The sequence below is a fragment of the Orycteropus afer genome, unplaced genomic scaffold (assembly GCF_000298275.1).
Source record: "Orycteropus afer afer isolate SDZICR_OR568_19922 unplaced genomic scaffold, OryAfe1.0 scaffold00044, whole genome shotgun sequence".
Lineage (NCBI taxonomy): Eukaryota > Metazoa > Chordata > Mammalia > Tubulidentata > Orycteropodidae > Orycteropus > Orycteropus afer.
The window spans coordinates 12,120,683-12,144,682 of NW_006921631.1; positions in this window are offsets into that span (position 1 = coordinate 12,120,683).

Here is a 24,000-nt window from a genome sequence, read left to right on the forward strand (position 1 = left end):
ATAAACATATAGGACCATTGTCTGCCAGCCCTATATATGATCTTGGATACACTCCCCATTTAGACATACCTAATTGTTTAGCCTGTCCACCTATCTATCCGTCCATATACTCATGTTTGCCTTCACTGACAACTCAGTACTGTATATGCAAAAGGGTTCATATTTGTTGTCTGTACTTCCCAAGTACCTCTCTATGTCTTTCTCTCTTCTAATACTTTTTTATAGTCTTAATGAAAATAGGAAGCAAAGTCATTAGCTGAGAATGAAAATTAAGGGATATTGAAAATTTCAGGAGGGAAGACTTTAAATATCTGTTTGGGAAAATATAAGAGTAAATAAAATAAATATTGACAAAATTCTCTCCTTTACAATTAAAAGCAGTATGCATAAAATGGGAGCTCTGGTAGCATAGTGCCTAAGACACTTGACTGCTAACTAGAAGGCTAGTGGTTCAAACCCACCAGCCACTCCTCAGAATGAAGTTGGGGCAATCTACTTCCATAGTGATACTGCCTCGGAAACCCAAGGAGGGGTCACTATGAGTCGGGTCTGACTCGATGGCACACAACAACAACAACATGTATTAAATATAAGTAGATTTGCTACAAAACAATATTGTGATAGAGGGATACAATGAAATGCTATGCAGACTATAATAATCACTATTTTGAAAGATTGTCTAAAGGAAAAAAGGAAATATTTGACAGTCAAAATTGAAACTAATAAGCAGGATACAAAATTATATGTAAGTAGGGTATGGTATACTTTAAAATATTAACACATAAGTAGATGGAAAACATTAAACCTAGAAAGAAATATGCCAACATGCTAAGAATAATGTTTTCTGGTCATGGATATTCTTATATCTGTATAACTTTATACTTCTTTGCATTTCCTAATTTTCCTACAACAAACATGTTAACAAATAGGAAAAGAAACAATTGATGCTATTTTCAAAACAAACTAACCATGAGAATAACAGAGTATTTCTTCCCTTCTATTGACTCCTAAAGGCTGAATTGAAACACTGGAAATTTCCAAGGGTAGACAAAGTGTAATGGGAAAATAACAATGAACACAGAAAAGAAAAATCATAGCAATATAGACCAGTTAATAAAATACAACCTGTTGCTCTTGTAACAGTCAAGCCTTGTTCCCACTTTGTTTTGAGATATTACCATTCTATCCCCCAAATAACCTGCAGAACATTGTATTTCCCCCATTTTGATTTTATACTTCTTAGTCAGAAGCTGAACATTGTCCAATTCACTTGATTTGGATATGTCATCAGAAGGAATCCACTGCTAGAAGAAGACATCATGTTTAGTGAAGTAGAGGGTCAAAGAGGGCATGGGAGACCCTCAGTGAGATGGATTGGCTTAGTAGCCATGGTAGACTAGAATATGCTGGCAGCTGTGAGGATGACACAGCACTGGACAGCATACGGTAGCCACAAGTGGGAGCCAATTCAAGAGCAGCTAACAACAACAAAAAAGTGAAGTCAGAAGCTGCATCCTAGCAAAGGATGAAGGCATGTGAAGTTCTCAGTCCAGGAGCCCAGCTGGGAAACTTTGAATTCCTTCAAGGTCTATGCCTTGAGAAGAAAACCTTAGCCCACAGCACACCTGGGCTTCTCCTTCACTCCCATATCCTGGTTGGAAGATATTTCTTATAGCTCTCATAGCTGCCAACTCACCATTCCATGATTTACCTGTGGCATAATCCCCACAGATTTAAAATAGAACAACGTTTTGATTATACAAAAGCCACTATATCCATATCAATCAAGCAATGCTTTTAATATTTCTAGATGCTAGGGTACAGTGGGAGCTCTGGTGGCATAGTGCCTAGGGCATTTGACTGCTATCCAGAAGGCTGGTGGTTCAAACCAAGCCAGCCACTTCTCAGAAGGATGATGGGACAATCCACTTCTGTAGTGATACCGCCTCAGAAACCCAAGGAGGGTCTCTGTGAGTTGGATCCTACTTGATGGCAGTGAGTGTGGTTTTCTTTTTGGTTTGTTGTTGTTGTTGTTGTTATGTGCCGTCGAGTCAAACCCGACTCATAGCGACCCCTCCTTGGGTTTCCGAGGCAGTATCACTACGGAAGTAGGATTGCCCAACCTTCCTTCCGAGGAGTGGCTGGTGGGTTTGAACCGCCAGCCGTCTGATTAGCAGGCAAGTGTCTTAGCCACTATGCTACCAGAGCTCCTTCTTTTTGGTTTAGGGTACAGTAATTTACAAAAAGCAGAGCCTCTACTTCTAGAGAGTAAATGTGATATGAAAAAAACATATATAGACATACCTCATTTTATGTGCTTCACAGATACTGAATTTTTTACAAATTGAAGGTTTGTGGCAACCCTGCTTCAAGCAAATCTGTTGCTGGTATCTTTCTAACAATGTGCTTACTTCATGTCTCTGTGTCACATTTGGGTAATTATCACAATATTTCAAATGTTTTCATACTACTGTTGCACACTTAGAAGACTACCTCTACAGTATAGTGTAAATATAACTTTTATATACACGGAGAAACCAAAAACATTACATAACTTGCTTTATTGCGATATTGACTTTATTGCAATAAAATGAACTGAGATCGCAATAGCTCTGGGCCATGCCAGTACTGTTCAGTGGCTTTCAAACTTCTTTGACTGTGAAAAGTACATTTTATTCTACATCCCTATGTGCCTGTGGATGCACACAGACACACACACACTACACACCTCACTCTACAAATAAAAACACAGAATAAAGGTTTCACCACACCGTATAAACCCTTACTACATGTGATACTCTCTGATCTTTTTTTAATTGATTTTATGACTCATGAATAGGTCATACACCAAATGTTAAAAAATTCTGGTATAATATAATGAACACAAGGTTTGGAGTAAGAAACACCTGAATTAAATTCCCAGCTCTGCTGTTGATTGGCTTTGTTATCTTGGCAGACTATTTAACCCTTTTGGGTCTGTTTCCTCATATGTAAAATTGACATAAAGGATTGCTTTCATAAAATAGTTTTGATGATGAAATATCGGTGAAGTTCTTAAAACAGCGTGGTATGTAGAAAGCATTTTCTTAATGGTAGCTGTTATGGCTATTCTGTTATTATTGTTGGTGGTGTTAATACACAGACAGCAGGGTATGAATCAATAACTTAATCTTCCACCTTGAGATATAGGTAAAGGAAGAGCAAACTAAATCAAAAACAAGTTGAAGATGGGAAATAATAAAGAAGTACAAATAAATGAAAAGCAGAATTGAAAAATAATAGAGAAATCCACAAAAGCAGAGTAGTTCTTTGGCCCTAAAGACAACTTTAGAACCACTTCTTTTACTTGTGATATAATACAAAATTAGGTGCTCAGAAAACACAAAAGTGGTGCCCTGGCTATGCAAAAGATGATTCATTTGCTGGTGTATGCTACTGAGACAGGGGCCAGAAGAAACAGGTCACATAGATAAGTACTGATCCTACTGAAGGGAGTAACTGTGAAAGAATCAGGCAGGCACCTCACATTTATAAAAACATGTTCTCCCTCTTTTCTTTTTCCTTTTCATTTAAGAAAACTATAACCTTGTGATTAAAAAAGGTTATAAAAAAAATGTGCTATAAATGAAGAGGTTCAAGGTAAGTAGTTTGAGGATGGTCACAAGTTGTTTGAACACTCTTTTAAAAGAAAAAGTTGACTGATTTTTTAAGTCATTGGGAATTATGAGACTCAAGCATCCTATAATCCAAGGGTCATGATGACTCGGGGTCATAGGAATAATATCAGAAAGAGAAAGACAAAGTCCTGCTAAAGTAACTACCTGGAACATATAGGAAAACTCTTTTGGAGAATATAACACACAATTTCCTGTCTGCTGTTGAGGGACCACACTGTTCTGACTCATACCATTCAGTGAAAACTGCAGAATGGCCCTATGATTCATCTCCCTTCAATAAGAGATTTGGAGATTGGCTTTGTGTCTGTTAATTGATCATCTAATGTGATCATTAGAAATCCTTTTAAATGACTTACAGTCCCAGATGAACATTATCATCATATATATTTTCTCTGTTCAACAAAAACTTACTCTTCCAAAAAAAAAAAAGGAAGCTTGTATAAAGAATCCCCTCCCTACTCTCTTAGAGATACCCAAAGCATTTACATCAGCCTGAAAGTGACAAATGGATGTGTCACCTTGCTGAGAGATAAGAGTCTCTGACCTTTCAATGCTTGGGTAAACCATTAGGGCAAATTATTAAAAAGGAAAACTTCAGTTCTGAAACAGGGATTACCTCTTCTTGGATCTCAAATTTCCTATCAACCATCTTTCCTCTCCTCCCCCATCCTTCCCTTTTTACCTTTTATTTAGTTTTTTAAAACTATAATCTGTATGAAAAGGAATTCACGCTTGATAAGTTGTAATATTTGTTCGTGGAAGCCAGCAAATGATCCAAAAAATCACCCAAGTCTCCTATCAAGACCAGACTTGGTATTTTGGAATCTTGATGAAGCGGGAGATCGCTTGGAAAGTCAGCTGGGGAGGTGCGCTTTGAGGACCTAGAGACCCACCAGACTGTTTCTACGAGCTGTGTTCTTTAGCTAGTAATTCTACTGATAAAAGGTGAGGTTATTGCCAGTGAAGTTTGAACATGTAAGAATGGTTTGTTGTTGTTGTTGTTATTGTTGCATGCTGTCAAGTTGATTCCAATTCATAGTGACCGTATATGACATCGTAGAACTGCCCCATATGGTTTCCTATGCTGTGATCTTTATGGAAGAGGATTGCCAGGTCTTTTTCTTCTTCAGAGAAGCTGTGGGTTCAAATCACTGACCTTTTGTTTAGCCCTTAATCATTGCACCAGCAGGGCTCTTTGTAAGAATGATTAAAAGCCAAACACCAAACTCCCCACAGTCAGTCAATTCCGACTCATAGCACCCCTCCTTGGGTTTCTGAGGCGGTATCATTATGGAAGTAGATTGCCCCATCTTCATTCTGAGGAGTGGCTGATGGGTTTGAATTACCAGCAGCCAAATGCCTTAGGGACTACACCACCAGAGCTCCCATAAGAATGGTTAAGAGGCATTAAATCTATACGTCTAATTCTCAGTGATCATAAAGTTCCCAAGTCTGTAAATCTTTACAGAAGCAGATTGCCACATCTTTCTCCAATGGAGTGGCTGGTTGACTTTTAGGTTAGCCACTGAGCGCCTCACCACAGCACTGCCAGGGCTCCTTGTAAGAATAGTTATGAGGCATCGAATCCAGATCTCTCTTTTTCAGTGAATATCAAGTATCCAGAAGACTGATGAATGATTCAGATGTAACAAGGCAGATTATTGTCAGACGAGGCCTCCTGGTGCCGGGTCTTGTGTGCCTTCCAGGATGTCATGCTGCTAAATCTTCAGCAGAAGTTCCATTATTTTCCTGATTCAGTTGTTCTGGGATGGACTCTTTCCCAAATTTCATGGTAATCAATAAATTAATGATTGTTTAGATGTGTATGGTCCTTTGCTAGTAAAAATTGAGAAAAAGAAAAGATAAAATTTCCTCACCCAAGGAACTATTATAGTGTGAGAAAAAATAAATGCAAAAAACAATGAGTACCTTTGCCAAAATATATCACTCGTTTAGTATCAATGAGCTCTTGTGATCGCACATGCAACCTGGAATGTCATTCATTCCCTTGCCCATTGATAAACTGTCTTCTTCAAGACAGAGAACATTACCCCATTCCCTTAGGTAGAATTAGTTCTACTGATATTTTCATGTGATCGGGTTAAAATGAAAACAAATCACAGTTTATGGATTTGATCTAAACTTAGAAAACAGGTTCAGTGACAGTTTAGTATATGTGTGCAAATAACTAACTTCCACCTATTTATCAAATATTCAAAGGAAATATTTTCTACCTTTTCCTTCTCAGTAGTATTATCAATTGTATTAATTGTATTAATGTTCATTGTATTATTACTGTTATTTTGGTGGGAGAATTGGAGGAAAATGTGGAGAGAAGTATAAAAGGAAAACTAGGGATGGTGTATAGAGAAGGGAACAATGTGAGGAAAAGCAAAGTGAAGAGAGGAGTCAAATTTAAACTTGGTTTTTGAGAACATTTATGCCCTATTTTATGAAACAACCCTGCTATTTTCCTGATTAAAGAAAAAGAAGGAATAAGAAATGTTTTATGAGTTTCTATTTCATACCCATTAAAGTAGTTATTCACAACCTGTTAATGACTTTTCCAAATCTTTAGTCACTCAGTCCTGCATACCATGTTCTGCCTAAAATGTTTTATTCATCATTTGCCAAATACAACACATATTTCATATCTTTCCGTGCACCCTTGTCAATGCATTTTCAACCTGGGACACCTTTCTTTCTCCTGTCCACTTCTTCTTCAAAATGCATTTAGGGCATTATCCACTTCCCCTCTGAGTTGGAATTGACTTGATGGCAGTGGGTTTGACTTTGGTTTCATGTCCCCACAATATTTTATTCATTCACTTTTTATAATTCTTGCCATATTTTCTTAGTTATGCACTGGTATGTTTATTTACTTTGATAGAATGAGTTCCTTATACGTAGAAATGTATGCTGTTTATTTGCATATTTCTAGTATGTATGTACCACATTGTTAATATATGTTTATTGAAATGAATTCATGTGTATTCTTGTAAGATGGAACAACTCTCTTTACTGAACTGCATGGATTCCTTGACTCTCCAGCTCTTTGTAGAGTGCCTCCTCACCCACCCCAGCTGGAGTAGTCATGCTCTGGTGACTCCAGATGGTTGGCATGGGCTTTGGGCAGCTGGGTGGGGAATGCACCTTCCACCTGATTGCACTCACCATGGGAGGGCAGGTGCCCTCTGTCAGGATGGCTGCAACCAGAAGCCAAATGGGTGGCTCGCTGAGGCAAAGGCAGGAAACATAAATTGCCATGAGTCAAAGCTCAATGTTGACCTCAATCTTAGAAAAGAGTCTGTAGTTAACCTTGAAATTACTGCTTCCTTCCCATATCAGTCATTTCCATTATTATCACCTAAGGGCTTGGCCTCTTCCTCTGATATACCTTCCTTAAATTCTATATCAGCTTGAGAAATAAGTGATCAACACCACATTGTGTTATCGAGTCAGCTGTCTGGAGTGCTACCAATTTCTCCTTAGGTGGCAGGGTTTATAAAGCCACAGACTATGTCCAGATGGGCAATTACAGGTAAACAAAGGAAGCATAGAGGCCAGCTCCATCCAACTCGAGAGAACTCTCAGAGGGGCTGATCAAGCTCTTTCCAATCTGGAGCTTTCCCTGATGGATCTGACCATTCTCACCATTTCCAACTCACTAACATTTCTCCCTAATAGCTTCCTATGTAGTCCTTCAGTCCACTTTCCTCATGACAAAGTGATTTAAAAAAAAAAAAAATCATTCCACTGCATGAAACACTCCAGTGGCTTTTAGTTTTCTTCTGAGTAGATGTTAAAGTCCTTATAATTACCTACAAGGACCCACATAGCTGAGCTCTCTACTACCTCTGTGACCTCATTTTCTATTATTCTGTCCTTCCTTCTCTTTGTTGCAACCACAAGGCCTCCCTGTTGATCTTCAAATATTCCAGGCATGCACCTGCTTCAGGGTAATTTCATTGGGCTGTTCAGTTTTCCCTGGGAATTTCTTTTTCCAGGTTTTTTTTTTTTTTTTTTAATATCTGCATCACTAACAGTTTGCCTCCTTGCAGCTTTACCTGACCATCCTTTACAAAATTGATGTACTCTCCTCCTAATCACTCTTTCCTGCATTTTTTCTTTTTTTTTTTTTTCTTTTTCTTTTTCTGTAGCTCTGGTGGCATAATGCCTAAGACATTTGACTGCTAACCATAAGGCTGGTGGTTCAAACCCACCAGCCACTCCTTAGAAGGAATATGGGGCAATGTACTTCCACAGTGATACCACCTTGGAAACCTAAGGAGGGATTGCTATTAGTTGGATCCAACTTCATGACAGTGAGTTTTTTTGTTTTTTTGTTTTTTTAATGGAAAATGCATTATCCACAATCCTTGCTGAGGCACTGGTACGCTGTTTCTTCTGGAGCTGTGGCCACATTCACCTCATGACTCTGTGGTTTCATCCTTCTATACTCCTATCACTGTTGATTGAGCCAGAGATGGGTACCTGACTCAAGGGTAATTATCCCATAGACTGCTCTATGACCTAGATAATAGAACTCTGTCCTAACAGGGATGACAGTGATTAGCTAGATTGATTAATGGCTCTCTTCTAAGAATCTGAAGTAGAAAATAAGAGGAGAGTTATACAGCTAGTAGCAGGAGAGACAAGAGAGAATTTAAAAGAAAGGGAGAGAGAAAGAAGGAAAGAAAGAATACACACTGGATTTCAAATATTTGTTGTTGTTAGGTGCCATTGAGTTAGCTCTGACTCATAGGCACCCCATGTCCAACAGAACGAAGCATTGCTTTGTCCTGTGCCATCCTCACAATCATTGCTATGTTTGAGCATGTTCTTGCAGCCACTGTGTCAATCCATCTCATTGATGGTCTTTTTCATTGAACCCCTTTTTTACCAAGCAAGATGTCCTACACCAGGAATGGTCCCTTCTGATAACATATCCAAAGTACATGAGACAAAGTCTGACCATCCTTGCTTCCAAAGAACGTTTTGATTGTCCTTCTTCCAAGACAGATTTGTTCTTTTCTGAGTCTGTGGTATGTGTGATGTTCTTCAACAACACTATAATTCAAAGGTGTCAATTCTTCTTTGGTCTTCTTTTTTCATTGTCCACCTTCCATGTATACAAGACATGATTGAAAATACCATGGCTTGAGTCAGGTGCACATTAGTCTTCAAAGTGGGATCTTTGCTTTTTACGTTAAAGAGGTCTTTGCAGCATATTTGTCTAATACAGTAAGTCATTTGATTTTATAACTTCTGCTTCATTGGGCATTGATTGTGGATCCAAGTAAATAAAATTCTTGACAATTTCAATGTTTTCTCTATTTATGATTATGTTGCTTATTGGTCTAGTTGTGAGAATTTTTGTTTTCTTTATGTTAAGGTATAATGCACACTGAAGACTGTGGTCTTTGATCTTCATAAATAAGTGCTTCAAGTCCTCTTTACTTTCAGCAAATATTAAGGATTTGGTACAGAAAAATAATTCAAAGTTTCTCACTTATGCTTTTTATTGTGATTACATGTTGAAGAGGTAGTATTTTGAATTAAAAAAATGCAATATTAAAATAAATTTCACTTTCTTAACATTTTATGGGACTACTAGAAAACTTAAGTTTGTGTATGTGGCTGGGACTATTTTTCTCTTGGATAGTACTGATCTCTACCATTATGCTGTTTCTTATCTCCTCTCCAATTATGATTCTTTGAAATTGTCTTACTTATATGTTCATTTCCTAATTTCACCACAGAAATGAGGGCTACAGGACAGGTGGAGCTGTGTAGTGTTCATTGCTATATTGCAAGCACTAGAGTAGATATTGGAATGTGGAGATGCCCAATAAGATTCGTGGATGATTGATGAATAAAGTAATGGGAATTTTTTCATCAATTCTACTCTCCTTTCAGTGGATTTTATTAATCTAAACTCTGGTGCCTTGAGGCAACACTAATATTCCTTTATATGATGATACTCCTACTTACATGGACTCTGCCATCTCTGGGTTGCTCAAATGGTTAAGCACTCAGCTACTAACCAAAAGGTTGGCAGTTTGAATCCACCCAGCGGCATCTCAGAAGAAAGGCCTAGCAATATATTTTCAGAAGGTCAACAGCCATTGAAAATTCTGTAGAGCACTGCCTACTCTGAAACACATGAGGTCTCTGTAAGTAAGAATCAACTACATAGTAATAGTTTGTGTGTGTGTGTGTGTTTTAAACTTACATAGGTCAAGTATAAGCAAGATTTTTTTTTTTTTTTTTGGTGAAGGGCTACATAGTAGTTATTTTAGCAGAACAGATGGTCTCTGTCCCAATTCCTCAAATCTTCACCTATAAAATGAAAGCACTATCTAATACATAAAGTCATTGATCATGAGTGTTTTCCAAAAAAACTTTATTGAAACAGGTGGTGGTCTGGATTTGGCCCATGGACTATAGTTTGTTATCTTGTGGTCAAGATAACATTTTGACCACAAGGATTTTTGAATCAATTAACATATACATATTGAGCACTTACAATACATAGTACTATCAGATGCATACAAATGAATATGTTGTCAGTCCTCAAGTGCTTACATATTAGCTGCAGAAACCAGACATGTAAATATGCATATATAATTATGAATATATAGATATTAAAACCATATCCAAAAAGCCATACATTAATGATGACAACTCTTCCCATATCTGATGTAGTGGGAATAAATTGAATTGAATGTGGAAAATATGTAAAATTTGGACATTTAACTGGAAAAAGAAAGACTTTACTTCAACTTAACTAATACTTAACTTCAACTACAACTAATATCTGTAGAGATACAGTTATTTTATTCTCCTGGGCAACAGTTTCTGAGTTTTATGGGAATCTTTTGAACAGACTGAATTTTTACTCAGACTAACTCTAAGTTGTTGAGCATACAATTTTAACTCTGTAGGAGAAACTTCTTCCCCAAACATCTAAATCTGACATTTTATTCTTTCCATAGGGCCAATTTAATGTTTATTTGTAAAACTTGGAATAAAGAAGGTGAGGTTAATATTATTTGAACTTGATTGTCTTAATGGTCTAGGTTAAGCAAGTAACAAGATCATGATTTTAATATTTTAAGCTTAAATATTAAAGAATCATAATGTTTCTTAAAATTATCTAGCAATGAAAATTATCCTACATTTTCTAATAGATCCTAAGGAGTAGAAGCATTTTCAAAATAGAACCATAAATTCTATGAAAACCAAGTAAGATCACACAATTTTAGCATAGACACCTCATTTGATAATCTTATTGACTATAGTCACCTATCCCCAGGTAGGATCTTATGTAACCTGGTGGTCTGAGTTTCCTAGACACCTTCCTTCCCTCAGTAATTGGATACAAGGGAGAAGAGAGATGATCTACAGCCTAATGTCAATTTTCTGTTAGCCTAATTTGCTCTCGTGGTCTGTAATGCACAAGGGCTACTTCTCCCTTCCTTTCTAAATTGATCTCTTTTATTTTCTATCTTGATGCTGGTGCTGCACCACCCTTAAGGTTTCTCCAGGAAAGAAAGGTGATTACCAGCTGAATGACAATTGGATTAAACAAATCCGTTTTAGAGAGCCAGCTGCTGAAATTTGACATTAATAACTACCACTTACAGTGGCATTTCTGGAGTGGAACTCACATATAACCATTGATATCACATCCCTTAAGGACAAGGAAATAAAAGATGAGAAGAAGGAGAGATGAATGAATAATAATATTTTATAGTAATTTACAGTTTTCAAATTTCTTAATATATATTATCACATATGATTTAGATAAAATACTATGGGGTACCTACCCTCATTCAGATATAGGTCATTTCCATATATAATGATCCAATTACATTGTATATTCTGTTGTTCTTGTTGTTATTTGCCGTCCAGTCGGCCCTGACTCATAGCGACCCCTCCTTGGGTTTCTGAGGCAGTATCACTACGGAAGTAGGATTGCCCAACCTTCCTTCTGAGGAGTGGCTGGTGGGTTTGAACCGCCAGCCTTCTGGTTAGCAGTCAAGTGCCTTAGGCACTATGCTACCAAAGCTAGGCAGATTGATATGTGAGTTGGCTATAACCAGGGGACAGATACAATTTTAATCCTGAGAAATATCCCTTAATTACTCTCCTGCCCTCACAACAGATCCTAATTCTTGACAGCATTGTTCTTAACCAGATAATTCTCTTTAAGAAAACCAAACTTGAATTTGAAAACCATAAGAATTTAAAAAGTCCTGCCTTTCTCACATTGATGCTCAATCATCATTTGGATTTTGGCAGAAAGAAGCAAAGAAAAGTTGAGAAATCAGAAAAAGAAAGAGGAAGAAGAAAAAGAAGTGAGGAAAAAACAGATATGGAGACTTGTAGTTGTTAAAATCTGTTCAGAGTCTGGCGTTACATTTCAAGAGAGAAGCCTATTTTTCTTCTTCATTTCTCCTCCACTTCTGTCTCAAATACATATCTTTATCATTTCTTTTTTCTTCCTCTTGCTTTCATCTCTTACTCTCCCCCCTTTACATCTGTAACTTTCAAGTGTGCCTGCCCTTAGATCTGCTTTTAACTCCCTTCCCACCCTGCTCAGCCATCATTCCTGGCCTGGTGGCACAATGGTTACGTACTCAACTGCTAACCAAAAGGTTGCCAGTTGGAATTCACTCAGCCCAGAGGCTGTGTGGGAGAAAAACGTGGCGATCTGCTCCAGCAAAGATTACAGCCAAGAAAACTTTTGGGACAGTTCTTCTGTGTCATATGGAATCACTATGAGTCAAAATCAACTTGTCAGCACCCAACAACAACAATAAGGTATATGGAGTTCCACAGTAACACCTAAATTGTAAATCACAAGGTTTGACTGGGTGATGATTCTATGTATGTCTGAAATGAGAGCATAGGAAGTGAAAGCTAGAAGGGACCTGAGAGAAAGCTTTAAAATAACAGAAGAAAGAACAATCCCTCTACTTCAGGTCTCCCTTGCCCTCACTCCCTACAACCTGCATTAAGACTAGGGAGAAGGCAGCAAAATCCTTGTCCGAGAAAGTAATCAGGGCCTTACAATAAATAACTTCAAAGCTTCCATGGGGTCCTTGTGAAGCCAGGTGAATGCCACTAAGAGGTACATGGTTCAGCAAAGAGTCTTATTTCTCATTCTGGCAGGCCTAAGGGGGCACAATATATATAGAGAGGTGTATGAATGAAGGAACTTAATGTCACTTTAGGAGCTCTGGTAGCTTAGTGCCTAAGGCACTTGACTGCTAACCAGAGGCTGGCAGTTCAAACCCACCAGCCACTCCTCAGAAGGAAGATGGGGCAATCTACTTCCATAGTGATACTGCCTCAGAAACCCAAGGAGGGGTCGCTGTGAGTTGGGTCCGACTCGACGGCACAAACAACAACAACAACAATGTCATTTTACGTGGAGATGAAAAATATCACCAAGGCAATGAGAGGGGAAGGCTTGCAAATTATAAGCTAATTTGGAAAATAGGTCTCTTCTTCCCTTAGTATTAGGTCAGTGCTGCTGGAGATAAGGGTTTCTGAGGATTACTAAAGGATATTTGGTAGAGTCATGCAACAACAATTTTAGAGAATGTCTGAAAAAATGAATCAAGAGAGTTTTTTTTTTTTTTTTTTAATAATGAAAATAAAAATGTATAGAGATCAGAGTTTAATTGAGCTTGCCAGGATGAGAGGAACAGGGAAAGGGATGAATCATTGTTTAGGTAGTACGGAGTTTTGTTTATAAGGATGGAGAATTTCAATGGTTATTGATGTTGGTTACACAGCATGATTGATGTAATTGGTCTCACTGAATTGTACAAATGAAAAATGCTTAAATGTGTTATTGGTATTTTTACAGTTGCAAAAGATTTAAGCAATAATTTTTTTTTTTAATCAGTGAGATAGGTTGTATTTATTTAACAACACAACTTATTGAAAACCTACTATGTGTCAGGCATGCAGTTGTGAACAAGAGTCCTTGCTTTATGGAGCTTACTTTCTAGTAGGGTATTTACTGTTGGACAAAGTGAGGTGTGTGAGAGAAAGAGTGTTATAAACTAATCTAAATCAACTTGGTCATCTGTAACATTTAGGTTATTCTCAGTAGATAATTGTAGAAACTAGAGAAATCTGAAGGGGTGTGGTTAGCTGTGGGTGAGTCAATCTAACTCATGGTGACTGCCTGTACAACAGAATGCAGCATTGTATGTATTCAGGATTATTGGTTTGCTCCAGTCCATTGTTGAGGATATTGTGCATTTTGAGAGTTTTCTACCATAGGGGATTTATCTTTCAGCACTTTAGTGGACAATATTCTGTTGCAATCCGTAGGGTTTTCATCAATTAATTTTTGGAAGCAGATTACCAGGCCTTTCTTTGTAGTCTGTCTTAGTCTGGAAGGTCTGCTGAAATCTGACTACCATGACCCTGCTAGCGTTTGAAATACCAGTGACATGACTTCCAGCATCACAGCAACATGCCAACAACCACAGTGCAACAAACTGATAGACAGGGGTAGCTGAATTGGTGAGGGAGAGATGTTTGCTCGCAATCACCTAACTGGTTATAATGAGGAAATATTTTAGACCAAATTCTGCAAATCATAAGGTCATTTACTGACCCAATGTTCTTTGGCAAGAGGTGCAAAATATTTCATAGACTCACCTAGACACACTCAGTGATGTTAGTCACTGTGTTAGAAAGATTGAAAGATTAACTTTAGGCAGATATGGCAACATTTTCAGGTGAGGAGGCAGACATTCCTTGCCTTAAAATCATCAGAATCATTCAATCAGAAGGTTAAAATTGTTGGCTGGATAGAAACTGGTTAGGAATCCAACCTCAGCAGCCATCTTTAAGAGCTACAGAATATAGGCCTCCAAGGAATATTTACATGCAAAGATGAGAATGATGTCTAAAATGTTTTGATCAATTCTTTTATATCCTTTAATTTCACAAAAGAGAGTCCCTTTCTAACACCTGCTATGTTAATTAATAGAGTTAATTGCTAATTTCACCTATAAAAATCTATTTTGAAATCCAGTATGCTAGTTAGCAAATGTTGATTATCTGTTGACACAAGGCTTCTGGTGGCCACCTCTGGAGTGAGATTATTGAAGATACTCTGCTGGCTCTGATGATGGCAGGACATGGAATTCTTGATAGTGTGTTAGCTGACTAGTCCCAAGAATCCAGCTCAAGCTGAAACTAACTAGAATATTTATATATTGATTATACTATTCTGAAGTAAATTATACATCTCAAAATAGGTAGATGGAAAGGCAACTAAGAAAATGTGAAGGCTTTAGCCTGAACAATAGAACGGAATTGCAATTTACTGAGAAGGTATAAACTGTGGGAGGAATAAATCTGGGGAGAAATGAGGAGTTTGTTTGTGGACATGTTGAGTTTGAAATGGCTATTAAACATCAAATGGAGATGTTGAGTGGGAAGTTAAACATATGATCTGTAGTTCAGAAGATGAATCAGACCTAGAGACATAAATTTGGGACCCATAAGGCTTTTTATGGCAATTAGAGTCCTAAAATAGATGAAATCACTTAAGGAATGGGTCTGCAGAAAAAAGAAGAGGTTCTGGGGACTGAACCCTGAGGGCATTTCAGCATTAAATTTTCAGGATGATGATGATGACAATAAAACACCTACACAGTGCTTACCTGAAACACACACTATTTTAAGCACTTTACATATATTAGTTTATTTAACCTTTGAAACAACCTTATGAAGCTGATAACTATTATTATTCCTATTTTACAGAAGAGGAGTCTCAGAAAGATTAAGTAAATGATGTGAGATCACAGAAAGATGAGAAAGAATAAAAAAAAAGAGACAGAAGAAGTAGCCAGTGAGAAAGAAGGAGAACCAAGACAGGGTGATCTCATGGGCCAAATGAAGAGACTTCACAAATGAAGTAAAAAATGTAGTTAAAATGTTTTTAAGTTAAGCTAAAATAATTTGAAGACATGGTCACTAGTGACCTTCATAAGTGCAGTTTTATTTTGATAAACTCAAACTCACTGCCATCGAGTCAGATCCTACTCATAGTGACCCTTCCATGGGTTTCTAAGGAGGTATCACTGTGGAAGTAGATTGCCCAACTTTCCTTCCAAGAAGTGGCTGGTGGGTAATGATGATAAAAGCTTAGCTGGAGGTGATTCAATAAAGAATGGGAGGAATGAAAGTAGAGGTAGAAAGTATACAACTATTTTTAAGAAATTTGGACATAAATGGGTAAAAAAAAAAGACAGAACATAAAGATAGATGTGGCATGTTTGTATGTTGATAAGAATGACCCGATAGAGTGGCAAACTTAGTGGCATTTCAGAAGCAGACACATTAGAAAATAAATGGAGGGATTGGTTTGGATCAAAATAAAAAATCCATTGCCATTGAGTCGCTTTCAACTCATACCAATCCTATCAGTTACTATGAGTAGATCTGTGCAGTAGGGTTTCCAAGGCTGGAAATCTTTACAGAAACAAAATGCCGCATCTTTTTTCTGTGGAGCAGCTGGTGGATTTGAACTGACACCCTTTCAGTTAGCAGCCAAAGGCATAACCACTGTGAAACCAGGGCTCCTTAGGTTTGGATAGGGATAGGAAAATTTATGTATTGTGATGATTGAGGAAGCAAAGCATTATAGGGTTACATTGGCAGGTTATTTGTTACATTTCCTGTTGGGAGTGTGGAAGCTCTCATTTAATTGTTTCTATTTTCTCAGTGAAAGGAGGTCTGACGGTCTAGTGGGTAAGACATTTGGCTGATAACCAGAAGTTCAGCAGTTCAAATCCACCAGGGGCTCCACAGGAGGAAGATGAGTCAATGTACTTCAGTAAAGATTTACAGTCTTGGAAACCCAGTGGGGGTCACTACAAGTCAGAATCCACCTGATAGCAACTGGTTTATTTTCTCAGTGAATAAGAAGTAATGACATCAGTTTAGAATAAGGTGGGAGAAATGATGGTGGATTGAGAAGTGAGAGTGAAGTGTGAAACATTAATTTAGGAGACTTGAAAAGTGAATTGACTAGAGAAATGTGGACAGAGAGCCATGAAGCCACAACAAACTTCTTGAGATTAGTGGTCATGTATTTAAGGGCAGACATTTTTTGAAATTGTAGGAAATGTTAAAAGTTAACCTTTACTAAGGAAACAAGATACAACAGATACAGAAAACCAAAGTGAAGGGTCAAAACAAAATGGAAACTTTCAAAATAGGTAACTGAAATGCATGAATATTTTCAGTTGAATGGTCATGGCCACAATGGAAAAAAGTAAACTTGGAGACATTTTATGTCCTGCTGAAGAAGACCACCTGGAAAGGGCCATGACGTTTCAACAGAGAGATTCTGGGTAGGGAGTGTGTTACCAGCAAACCAAAGGTGAGGTGAGAAAGGCCAACTCAAGGAAAGGTTGTGTTCTTGTCACTAGAGTTACTTCTGACAACCAGGGTCCCAAGAGGGAAATCCTAGCTATGAATAGAGTCAAGGTAGTCAGCCTTGTTCATCTGCCCACATAAGAGCTCCAACGCTGGAAGACAACTGCACTATCTGTGTAGCACTGGAATCTTTTTCTTTAGTCTTTGCTCCCCTGGGAGTTGTTAAAACAGTAAAAGAGGAAAATGGTAAGCAAAGAAAGATTACAGAAAGACCATTTCTTCCAGTTCTGTAAGCAGCCAAGATAAAGGGAGGAAAATATTTATCATAAAATAAATTTTGGATGTTTAAATGCCACTCCTCGGAAGGAAGGTTGGGCAATCTACTTCCATAGTGATACCGCCTCAGAAACCCAAAGAGGGGTCGCTATGAGTCAGGTCCGACTCGGCAGCACATAATAAGAACAACAGTGGTCTGAGGAACTTCATTATGAATTGAGTGTTTGTGAACTAAATATCCCAAAGACTAGCGCTCTCTCTTTCTTTCTCTTTTTAAATCCAGAAGCAGGGAAAGCTTTCCTCTATGAGATAAATTTTAAAGCGATAGTAAAAGGTAAAAAAGCAAATTTGTGGTTTTTGCAATATACTAGTAATGTATTTCTTTCACATCTTATAACTTCCTTTCCCACTCGTTACTTCTGTTAATGTAAAAATAAAATCTCAATTGACACATATAAATTAATGTTAAGAGAAAGCCTGAATTTAGTAGGTAGTACTATCAGAGTTTCAGATATTCAGACCAAACAAACCAAACCAAACCAAACGAAACTCACTGTAGTCAAATCAGTTCTGAAACATTGTGACCCTATAGGGCAGAGTAGAACTGTCCCAGAGGGTTTCAAAGGCTGTAAATCTTTACGCAAGCAGGCTGTTTCATCTTTGTCCCACAAAGCAGCTGGTGGGTTTGAACCACCGACCTGTTGGTTAGCAGCCAAATACTTTCACTACTGAGCCACCAGAGCCCCTCAGATCAAACAAGAGCATAGAATTTGGGAGACTTTTCCTCACAGCACTCTACAAATGCTAAAATAAAGAACCTACCAAATGAAAAAGCTGGAAGGTTTAATATTTCAGATGAGTTCTGGTTCAATACATTCAAATCTGGAATGTATTTCTTCACATTGTTTTAATGGTATTTTGAAGTGGTTCCAAAATAGTATCTTATTGATCTCTTCTTTAAATGAGGAATATCAAGTGATGACAAAGATAAATGTTTAGTGATTGAAATATTTGACCCATAGTGGATTTCTAAAGAAGACATCTTAACCTCAAGATTTAAAAAAAATTATTTTGGCCCAAAATGATAGGAACACAATATATCATTGAGTTGGACCACTAGAGCAAGCCACGCATGTCTCAGAAATGATTTGTGCCAACATTCTAAAACAAAAAAAGTATCCATGATTTGATTATATTCGCAATTCACTATTTCCCTCAATACGGAATGTGGATGTTGTTGTATGCTTTCAAGTTGATACTGGCTCATAGAGACCTTCTAGGACAGACTAGAACCACCCCACAGGGTTTTCTAGTCTGGAATCTTTGCAGGGGCAGATCACCAGGTCTTTTCTCCCACTGGTGGGTTCGAATCATTGGCTTCTCGATTATTGACTAATAAGTAGGTACTACAAATAAAGCTTTGTGAATTGGCCCCCAGGTGTACCTTTTTTTGTTGTTTGTTTCTTTGTACATCTGTTGTCCTGCCAGGAGTCCCTAGGTGATGCAAACGGTTAACACTCTCAGCTGCTTGCCAAACAGTTGGAGGATCAAGTTCACTCAGAGGTGCCTTGAGGAAAGGCCTGGCGGCAATCTACTACAAAATCAGCCATTGATAACTCAGTAGCACAGTTCTATTCTAACACACATGGGGTCACCATTGGTTGAAATCAACTCAATGACAACTGGTTTTTGTTGTTCCACTAGTATTGATCCTAATGTACCATTTTTGGTTTCTATCATCTCTCACACAGTAATTGAAAACATTCCATTACATCATGGCTTTTTAGTGATTAATGAGAACGTCTTCTAACACTTCTTCCTCACACTGGTACCAGATTTATAACTAGAACTCTCACATACTCTACACATCTGTCATTTCACCCACATATAAAGCCAAATGCTTTATATACATGATAGCATTTGCTCTTTCACCTTGGGCCACTGATGTTGAATAATGCCCACATGGTATCATCTGATTTTAAATTTGCTAGTGGTATTGTTTTCTGAATTATATCTAAGGAATCTCTTTGTCATTAATGCACTATGAGTTTTCACAGAAAGAGTAAGAGCTGAGCCCTATGTGGGGATCCAAGGGGTGAAACTGAACTATTCTTTGTTTCTGTACTTTTAATAATAAAATATTTCCACCCCCCATTTTTTTTTTTTAAACTGGAAAACATCATTTTACTTTTATCCCGGGGAAAAACACTCAATTACTTTACAGGAAAGGTCACTGTGCTTCATTCTATAACAATGAAAAACTTCAGTGACTTCATGCTATTATTTGAGAATAAAATAAAAGACACTGAAGACTAAAGGTTAATGTATCAGCAGTCCAGTAAAATCCAGTTTTTAGAAATTTATATTCCTACTTTCTATTTGTTCTTTTATTTGAAGCCACCTTGTGCAATGACCACACTCACAGATGTCCTTGTCACAACACATGCTAGTGTCCTGTTCATAGTTTATCTAATTAGGGTTTCAGATATTTATTCCTGCAGACTTTATCACACTTTTATATTTCCAAAAGTCATTTTTGAGACATTGGTCCATTTCTGAGACCACAAAGGACCAACACAACACACACAAAAATAAATGCAAATGTAACAAATAAGCATTAATATGGAAATGACAGGGAGTTCTGGCAGCATAGTGCCTAAGGCACTTGATTGCTAACCAGAAGGCTGGCAGTTCAAACCCACCAGCCACTCCTCTGAAGGAAGATGGGGCAATCTACTTCCGTAGTGATATTGCCTCAGAAACCCAAAGAGGGGTTGCTATGAGTCGGGCCCGACTTGACGGCACATAACAACAACAACAACAACAACATGGAAATGAAAAAGAATATGTTGGCTAAAATGAACTGTATCCTGTGCACTGATGCCAGGGAGGAGGAAATTACCAAGGCAGTCCTTGAAGATTAGTTTAAACTTCTAAGAAAGTGTCTAATTTAAGAATGTTATTGAATGTCTTTGAAAATCACAATTTTATATTCCAAATCTTTGAAATGTAAGTGAAGAAAATTGTTTCTTTGCTATTGCTTCTGAATCTGTCAAACTGCAAGCCACTTACTGGGGGCCATCAACAATCAGTGGACATACTTTGTGAAGCACTTGTTTATGGTAAATAGTTCTAGGAATTTTTCCTTGTAAGAAAATACTGTGTGTGTGTATGTGTGTATGCAGATGGGTGTGTAGGGGTGTGTATGATAAAAAGAGAGATATCTAACTCTTACCTGTTGATCCATAAGAATAATAACGAAATGTGTTTTTAACTCCAGTTGTGGAAGATCTCAAAGGTACCTGGATTTGGAGTGCCCTACTTCATCCTGGAATATTTTTGGAATACAGATAAACAATTCAAAATAAACTATGCTACTTAGGCCACTGAGACATTATTTTAGATACAATAACTCAAGCTTGGAAAGTGGTCTGAAAATCCTGTAGTCTCTGTCTTAAATATATAAAAGCAAAAACTAAATCCACTGCCATCGAGCCAATTCCAATTCATAGTGACCTTATACGACAGAGTAGAACTGTCCATTGGGTTTCCAAGGCTATAAATCTTTATGGAAGAAGACTCCCTCATTTTATCCCATGGAGCCTCTTGAGGGTTCAAACCATCAACCTTTTTGTTAGTAGCCGAATTCTTTGACCACTGAGCCAAAAAAGCGCCTTTTTAAATATGTGTGTGTGTGTATAAAATACACGTATCTCTCTCTGCCTGTATTTTTACATAATATTTAACCAAAAAAGGCCAAACTCACAACCATCGAGTCAATTCTGACTCATAATGAACCCCACTGGGTCTCTGAAGCTGTAAATCTTTATATAAGTAGATTGCCCCATCTTCCTTCTATGGAGTGCGTGGTGGATTTGAACCTCTGAACTTCTGGTTAGTAGCCAAATGCCTTATCCAGTACTACACTAGATTATCGAGAGAGAGAGGGAGAGAGAGAGAAAATTACTTGTCCTCACTTTCACCACTATCATCTTTGTCCAGCCACCACCATTCCTCAACTGGATTCTTGCAATTATCTCTAAGTTAGGTTTTCTGCTTTTGCCTCCCTGTGATATATTCTGGGGAGCTACGGTGGCATAGTGCCTATAGAATTTGAGTGCTAACCAGAAGGCTGGAGGTTCAAACCCACCAGCCACTCCTTGGAAGGAAGATTGGGCAATCTACTTCTGTAGATATACTGCCTCAGAAGCCCAAAGAGTAGTCACTATGCATGTATTGCAGTCAACTCAACACCAGTGAGTTTGGTTTTAATGTATTCTTAATATAAAAAGCAGATTATCCTATAAAGATAGATCAGAATCATGTTACTCTTCTGTTTGAAACCAAAGGCTTTACAGGCACATCTATAAACCTTCAAGAGCTGCCCTCCTGCCCTACTCCATCTCATTACACACCATTCTTCAGTTTGCTCACTGCATTCTAGCCACATTGGCCTCCTAGGCCATTCCCAACATTCTCCTACCTAAGGGCTATTAGAATTACATCCACTCAGAATATTCCCCACTGCTTATATCTGTGTGCTTTACTTCCTCACCTCTTTTGGATTTTAACTAAAAGGTCACCTTCTCAGTACAGCCGGTCTTAAATATTCTATTAAAGATTGCATCTTCTCCTTCCCCAAATTCACCAACCCTTTCTCCTTCATTGTTTTACTCCATGGAATTTATTACTGACACAGTATGTATCTGATACCGAATATATTTGCATTATTTCTTTGTTGTTTGTCACTCCCACTACACTGTAAACTCCATAAGGCACAGATTACAACCTATTTTCTTCACTGCTATACAGTCAAGATATACATCATTATTTGACAGTATTATTATTTGACAGTATTTTATAGTATTAGACTGAGTAACAGTTGTCACTGAGTTAACTTACAGTGACTCATGTGGTGCAGAGTAAATATGGGTTTTCATGGTTGTGACTTGTCAGAAGTAAGTCACCAGACCTTTCTTCCAGTGTGCCTCTGGGTGGGTTCAAACCTCCACCCTTTTGTTTATGTTGTGGATAGAATTACTTTTCCCAAAAAATATGTGTTGTAAGTTCCAACCCCTGTGTTTATGGATGTGATACTGTTTGGGAATGGTGTTTTCTTTGTTGTCTTGAAGAGATCATACCAATGTAGGGTGTGTCTTAGGGTAGTCACCTTTAACATATAAAGAGCAGATTGAGCAAATAGACAAGAAAGCAAAAATGAAGAAACATTGATGCCAGGCAGAGATCACTAAGGAACTAAGGAAGAAAGCTGAAAGAGACAAGGATAGTCCTCCAGAGCAGACAAGGAAAGCCTTCGCCTAGAGCTAGCATTTGGATTTGGACTTCTAGCCTGCTAAATTGGTCATTGCTCCAAGTCAAAATTCCTAAATTGCTGATGTCAGATGGATATTGGCTAAAAACAAAGAATACCAGAAAGATGTTTACCTGTGTTTTATTGACTACGCAATAGCATTTGACTGTGTGGAACATAACAAATTATGGACAACATTGTGAAGAACAGGAATTCCAGAACACTTAATTGTGCTCATGAGGAACCTGTACATAGATCAGGAGCTGTCATTTGGATAGAACAAGTGTGTACTACATGGTTCAAAATTAGGAATTATGTACATCATGTTTGTATCCTTTCACTATGCTTTTTAAATCTGTATACTAAGAAAATAATCAGAGATGCTGGACCATATGAAGAAGAACATGGAATCAGGATTGGAGAAAGACTTGTTAACCACCTACAATATACAGATGATACAATCTTGCTTGCTGAAAGTGTAGGTGATGTGAAGGAGTTACTGATGAAGATCAAAGACTACAGTCTTCAGTATGGATTACACTTCAACATAAAGAAATAAAAATCCTCACAAATGAGCCAATAAGCAACATAATGATAAATGGAGAAAAGATTGAAGTTGTCAAAGATTTCATTTTATTTGGATCCACAATCAACACCCAAGGAAGCAGCAGTTACAAAATTAGATGGTGTATTGCAAGAGCAAATCTGCTTAAAAGACCTCTCTAAAGTGTTAAAGATGTTACTTTGAAGACTAAGGTGTGCCTAACCCAAGCCATGGTGTTTTCAATTGCATCATAAACTTGTGAAAGCTGGGCAATGAATAAGGAAGACTGGAGAAGAGCTGATGCATTTGAATTCTGGTGTTAACGAAGAATGCTGAAAATACCATGGACTGCCAGAAGAATGAACAAATCTGTCTTGGAAGAAGTATGGCCAGAATGCTCCTTAGAAGCGAAAATGGCCAGACTTCATCTCATATACTTTGGTCATGTTGTCAGAAGGGACCAGACCCTGGAGAAGGATATTATGCTTGGTAAAGTAGAGGATCAGTGAAAAGAGGGAAGACCCTCAATGAGACGGATTGACTCAGTGGCTGCAACAATGGGTTCAAGCATAGCAAAGATTGTGAGGAAGGTGCAGGACTGGGTAGTGTTTTGTTTTGTTGTACATAGAGTTGCTGTAAGTTGAACCTGACTTGATGGCACCTAACAACACAAATTGTGAGAAAATAAATTTGTGCTCATTAAAGTTACCCACTTGTGGTATTTCTTTTATACCAGTGCTTGATAATTCATACAGGTTAGCAGCTGAGTG